Source organism: Thermobia domestica, chromosome 6 (assembly GCF_964235325.1).
Source record: "Thermobia domestica chromosome 6, izTheDome1.hap1.1, whole genome shotgun sequence".
NCBI lineage: Eukaryota > Metazoa > Arthropoda > Insecta > Zygentoma > Lepismatidae > Thermobia > Thermobia domestica.
In genome coordinates, this window is record NC_137459.1 from 115,962,240 (window position 1) to 115,969,508 (window position 7,269).

A 7,269-nucleotide genomic window follows, 5' to 3' on the forward strand; every position below is an offset into this window, starting at 1 on the left:
GTGTCTTTCCGTTCTGCCTAAAGACCTTCCAGCACTTTGTAGAAAATATTTTAAATTTTCTTTCGAGACAAGGAATTCTGTCCTGGGAGAGATTTCTTCAAGAGAATTTTTCTTTAGTAATTGTAACAGATTCTGTAAGAAGAATAACTATGTCTTTAAGTTTTATCATAAATTTTAGATGGTATTCTACTTTTCTTCTCGGAAAAATGACTAGATACAGTTCTGTTATTAACAGTGTTATTCACATCTATTTCACTAAGAATGAATGTGATTTTTTTTTAAAAAAAGCTACCTGCAGAGAAATGGAAAATTGATTGACTCATTTGCAAGAAAGCCGTTTGACATTGTAGCTGAAACGAAGATAAAACAAATTACTTCGGTCTAGTATCAAGTCATTTCTCAACAAATTTTTTATTCAATTTTCCAGTAGTTCACCTCCAACATGCTAAGGCTCGCAGTCAGGGGCGGCTTTAGGATTTAATTTTTGAGTAGGCCCACTCCCTCGCGTATGTATACATATATACATTTGATTGATTAATGACAATAGGAAATTACTTTTACAGTAGTGGTTAATGCTGTTTATTGAATAATTATTTATCATTAATATAAAATGTGGAAAATATATTTACTATTTATTATATCTTTTAGTATTATATATTTTTCAAAATTTTGGGTAGGCTCGTGCCTACGCGGCCAACCCGCTAAAACCGCCACTGCTTGCAGTACGTAAAAGTTGCCACATTTCACATACATAAGACATGTTTGGCCATATACGTGGTGTGATTGGAAAGTTTTAAGACAGTTGGCAACACTGCTCAGAAGGAGTAGATATAATCACCCGTTAGCATGGAAGCTGGCTTGGTGTGTCCTTGAGACATGCTGAAACATGCACCGAGATATCTTTATTTAGTACGGCGTTGCAACCAGTTGTGTGCGGGCGTGTGTGTGTGTGTCTTGGTGGATTTTTAAGTGTGCAAAATGGATGAAAAGTTGGAACAACGCGTTTGTGTGAAATTTTGTTTTAAAACTGGGAAATCTGCTTCGGAGACTTACGAACTCTTAAAAACAGCTTTTGGAGACAAATGTCTTAGCCGGTCAAACATGTTTACCTGGTTTCACAGATTCAAAGATGACCGCGAGTCAATAGAGGATGACCCCCGGTCTGCCCGACCTTCAACATCAAAAACTAACAAAAACATTGCAAAAGTTAGCGATTTAGTGCGCTCGAACCGTAAGCTTACAATTAGGGAGATGGCTGAAAACCTGGATATAAGTTTCTATGCAGTTCAGTCAATTTTAACTGATGATTTGAACATGCCTCGAGTGTCCACGAAATTCATTCCGAAAGTGTTGTCACACGAACAGAAACAACACAGACTTGAAGTGTCCCAAGAACTGTTTAATCGAGCCAAAATGGACTGATTTCTTGAATAGGGCAACAACATGTGATGAATCATGTGTTTATGCGTATGACTCAGAAGCAAAGGCCCAGTCTTCTCAGTGGAAGAGCCCAGATTCACCAAGACCAAAGAAAGCGCGACAAAGTCGGTCGAATGTGAAGACAATGTTGGTAGTTTTTTTTTTCGATTTTAAGGGTATCGTGAATCATGAATTTGCCCCTATAGTCAACCAGGAATGCTACAAAAGTGTCCTTCAGCGTCTGCGCGAAAATGTGCGGCGGAAAAGGCCTGTTCTCTGGAAAGAAAAGAATTGGATTCTGCACCAGAACAATGCACCAGCGCATTGTGCGTTCTCAATCCAGGAACTTTTGGCCAAATTCAACATTCCTGTGTTTCCTCAACCCTGTATTCCCCAGATTTGGCCCCGGCCGACTTCTACCTCTTTCCTAAATTAAAATTGTCATTGAAAGGGAAGAGATTTGACTCAATTGAGGACATTCAAACAAACGCGGAGAGAGTGCTTCACATCATCACGGAAAATAATTTTCAGGAATGCTTTCAGAAGTGGAAACAGCGTTGGAATCGGTGTGTTCTTCAGAGGGGACTACTTTGAAGGAGATCCATTACAATAGCCTGTAAGTACTGCCATTTTTAAATTACAAGCTTAATCTTAAAACTTTCCAATCACACCTCGCATTATGCAAACAATGCAAGAGGATGCGTAAGACCCCGATTATCCCCGATTATCTGACCTTTTGCTTTGATTGAAAAAAAAGTATTTCAATATTGATATTGATATTTTGTGTTGCTGCTATTTACATTGATAATATAAATATGAAAATAGAAATATATATGATACTATTGAATATAGTATAGAATTGTGTATATAAGACAGTAGTAGGCCCTCCCGTTGGCGCGAATGACTCACTGTGAGGTCATAGGTCAAAGGTCAATGACCTTGGCCCGGGGTTAATGACCTAGAGGTACATAGGACCACCCCCTCTAAATTTTGGCAGGATACCATGGCCCACCCCCTAAATTTTAGCAGGGGTACATAGGACCACCCGCCTTAAATTTTGGAAATTGCCAAATATAAAAATTTGATATGATAGCCTAGGACCATAGTATGTATGATCTGTCAGGAAAGTAAATGTACACCTATTTTTCGAGTCTGGCATTCCTGCGCTCCATCCGTGGAGAGTATGAGAATTAAATCAATCAAATGTTTACTGAGGGGCAAAAAGAAAAGCTTAATCTGAATAAGACATTGCAGAGGGGCACAAGCTGTGAATACGAATAGTGCATTGTGTAAATAAAGGACGACACCGAAAGAGAAAGCCAGAAACAGCTGTTAAACTTACAAAAAAAGAGTAAAAATTGTCGAAGTGGGAACATAAAACACAAATACAACAAATACGCCGACAACTAAACTGTCACCATGCCATGATCTTGGTGTAGTGGTTAAGGTGCTGGCTTACAAATGCAAAGGACGCAAGTTCGAATCCTCGGCAAGGACGTTGTTATAAATTTTTGTTAATAATCTATGCAGCTCATGAGAGATGGTAAAAGAGGTCGTATTTAGTTTTTCGTAGCAATTATTATTGGTAATGTTTAGTACTGATAATACTTTTTGTCTTTGCGTATTGCTTTTGTTCTTGTCTTCATTTCGAAAGAGAAGAATATCCGAACAAATGCCACCAAAATTCCTCATATTTTGAATGTAAACGCCATTTGCAATTAGTAAAGAATAAAAATTGAACGTTCCGATGTAGCTACAAAAAGTAAAAGGAAAAACATGGAAGTGGACCATACTCATGGTTTTTAAAAATACAATTTCTACATGCCTTACACCTCCCGACCACGTTTCTGCGTTAGCAAGTAAGAGGTTTGTGTTTAAGTTAGGTTGGTCAATACGTTTTGCAAAGGGGCCCGGTTTAGCTCTGACGCACCACAGGTGCCAGAAGGGAGAAAAACATTTTTTCTCTCTCCCTCTGTGTCTACTTATCTATCTATTTGTATATATATAACGCTATTTGTGAATGCCAGAACCACCCTAATTTTCAGCGGATTGAGACGAAACTTGGCACAAACATTAATTGTTGAAATATCTTGATGAGTTCGTTAACCAGAATAATCAGATGAAAATGTTCAAAATCGTGGCCCTTCAAACTCTTAAAAAGTTCCAAGGGAACCAAATTTCGCCCATAAATAGGTATTCAGAAAGTTTGAATAAATTTTCCTCTTTTACTGAAATATTTGTGTGCAGAAACTTATTGAAATATTGGACCCGATTAATCGCCTAAAGAAGGTTCACGCCCTTTCGCTACGGTCAGGTTTTTTTTTTTTTTTTTTTTTTTTTTTTGCAGGAGGGGGTTATTTTCCTATCGGAACAAGATGATTGTTAGTGATGATATGAAATTACACATTGAAAGTGAAGTAAATTGTGTAACGTGTTATTTGAAAGAATAATATAATAAATGTGCATTCCTCTAACACAGAGAACTGTAAATCATGTATTTCGAGTTCGGGAGCCTGAATGGCAAGGCGTGTTATTTGATTTGCTTTTTAGTAACACATTGCATTGCAAATAAAGGTAGGCAACATTAGTGGTAAGTAAAATAATAATAATAATAATAATAATAATAATAATAATAATAATAATAATAATAATAATAATAATAATAATAATAATAATAATAATAATAATAGGTGTTGTTTGTGGCAAGGTAATATCTTAATCAATTCTTCTTCAAACGTAATGATTGTAACGCCATATCTCCCTTACAAACAAAATATTAGCAATTTATATCGAGAGAACGAGAAACTGTAGAGCGATGGGAGCAACGTTGGACAGTATGCACTCATAGTACTCAGAAAAGTAAGCGATTTCAATGCAAAAGGAACGAAGAGTCATTGTCATGGGTACTCATGGGGCCACGGCAGAGCCCTCTTTAGGCAAAGTGTCAATAACTTATATCGAGAGGTGATACTTTGATGGGACCAACTTTGGACACCGTGGACCCATAAAGCGCATCGAAAAAAATAGGGGGGGGGGCAGCCAGCCTTACTTATTTCCACATAATAATATAAAATTATGTTGTCGAAATACACACACGAGTTAGCTACTAATATTTCATATTATTATTATTATTATCGACAGCGTCTTTTCATCACGTGTACGTGTTTGACATGAAGCCAAAGAGAAGATCCATCATTCGTAGAAAGAATAATAGTCAGTTACTTTAACTGTGAACGACAGCGAAAAATACGAAAAGAGTGGACTACCTGTAGCGTAAAGAAGCATTATTTTCTCTCAAATGGATAAAAAATCAAGCCGAGATTAATTCGAACTCGCACGGACGGCGCGAAAAGCCAGTGCTTTGTGCACTTTTTTTTTTTAACTGGCTCACTGAACGTGTTTCGGTAACTTACTTATTGCTAATTTTACTTGCTTCACTCGTTTAACTTGCTTTTTCTAATAACTTATAACGACAGAGACACGAACACAGAAACATCGAGAACAGTTAAAAATCATAGATGCTCTCACGCCGGGAATCGAACCCGGAACTCCATACACCAAAGGCGCACGTGCTAGCGACTAGACCAGCGGGAAGGGCACCAGTCTCTCCCTGTGTCGTTAGGGATTACGACCACTGTATTGCCAGCTATCACTTCTGTGGGTTGTATACTATGATCACATGTTTCTTCTCTGCTGGAAGAGTAAAACCTATATTATATGTAATACATGAGGTATTTAGACCTACATGCTCTTCATATAATGTAATAAAAGGGTCATGCTGGGAATAAGAAAAAGAACATTCCTTGGACAAAACGGAAACTATTGGCATCAGAAATATTTATCTACGAGGCATGCGCAGTAGTATATTTCAGAATAGTTACTGTTTTGTTCAGTAAACGAAGAAAGGGGTATAAAAAGCAAATATGTCGCGTCAACGAGATCGACCAGATTTGACAGGGGCGGAAGCAGATGTATAGTAATACAACAACTTCGCTCAGTTGATACGAGCCGAGCCGGTTGATATCACTACCCGAGTTGGTCTTCTGCTTGGGCTCAAGAATTCGACCGTGCAGGTCTCAGCCTTAATTTTAAGAACTACAGTATAATTTTAAATACTACAAGAAAAATACCTTTGACTCGACTCGGACTGAACTCGAGTCGAGTCGAATTTTGGCTCGACTCCTGCTCATCCCTATTCGTATTTGTATTTTGTTTCCACTTCAACAATTTCTACTCTTTTTTTTTCTTCGTTTACCTATTGTTTCTGGATCTCTCTGTCGGTGTCGTCCTTTATTAACACCATGCACTATTCTTATTCCCAGCTTGTGAGCCGCTTCAATGTCTTATTCAGTTTAGGCTCTTCTCCTTACATTGACTTGACATGTGATTGATTTAATTCTCACTTTCCGCGCACGACCGATGAAAATGTTTTATTATTATTATTATTATTATTATTATTATTATTATTATTATTATTATTATTATTATTATTATTATTATTATTATTATACTATTGAACTTGCACGGCGAAATTACTGTATAATACGATATCATTTCAGTAATTTTATTCCATTGTATGTTATTTAATTTATTAATGGGCACTAAATTGTCTCCAGATCAACGAATAAATTAACTACGGCATGCACTTTGGTGGAAATATCATTACATGAACATGTTTGGAACGAACCAATAATCTTATTGCAATAGTAATAGTGCAAGCAGTAATGTGGAATACTTTTAGTGTTGCTCACGACAGAGGTGCGTCTCATCTCGTAATTTTAGTGCATCTCGTGGGGCAATTTTAGTGTATCTCGTCTCGTCTAGATAACGAGAAGACAAGAGTTTATTATTATTATTATTATTATTATTATTATTATTATTACGAGACAGCCTCAAATGTCGTAATCACCAATATAAGTATATACTGTAGTTCTTAAAATCAAGGCTGAGATCTGTACGGTCGAATTCTTGAGCCCAAGCAGAAGACCAACTTGGGTAGTGATATCAACCGGCTCGGCTCGTATCAACTGAGCGAACAGCTCGAGTCGGCTCGGTTGGGATGAGCCGATGACCCGAGCCGGCTTAGTTGGAACAAGCCATCGACTCAGCTCAATTGAGCCGATGGCTCGAGCTTTCTCGGTTGGGATGGGTCACCTACTCGGCTCATGTGAACCGGTTCGAGCCAGCTAAGTTGAAACTAGTTCATCAGCACGTTTCGACTCAGCTCAACTAAGCCGATGGCTCAAATCGGCTCGGTGTGGTGAGCTGTTGGCTCGGCTCACTTCTCGATTCGGTTCGATATTGAATGAGCTGTAAGCCGAGCCGCTCGAGCCGTTGAGAAGCCCAAACCTGGTCCCAGCTGTTTTGAATATGTTTGGATGAAGCCTATAACTTTTAACAATTTTTTGCTCGAGCCCGAATACTTGCCCCTTCGGAACTCAAACCCAGAACGTGACCGATGTCCTTGCCTCCTGAAGACTTCCAGACGACCGAGATCGACAGTCAATTAGCTATTACTATTCAGATACAAACCGTATATCTTTTAAAGATTATACATGGAGTTGATATAATAATAATAATAATAATAATAATAATAATAATAATAATAATAATAATAATAATAATAATAATAATAATAATAATAATAATAGTTTTAAACTTGCCCTGAAATTTGGCAAAACTTACTTAAAAGTAGAGATTTCGGGGAAAGGGTTCCGTACCTTCAAGACACACCTCTGCAACTACCAACATTTTAAACTAGAACCTTTTATTGAAGTTTTATGTAGAAAGTATGTTTTGAGGAAAATAACTGTAATAAATATAACTGAATATCACGCGACAGTAAGGCAT

The 7,269-nt window shown here is 37.5% G+C and overlaps 1 pseudogene; it reads left to right on the plus strand.

Moving 5' to 3' along the window:
• The first annotated feature begins 978 nt into the window (after nt 1-978).
• LOC145687281 (protein GVQW3 pseudogene) lies at nt 979-1,422 on the plus strand (annotated as a pseudogene).
• The last annotated feature ends 5,847 nt before the right edge of the window (nt 1,423-7,269 follow it).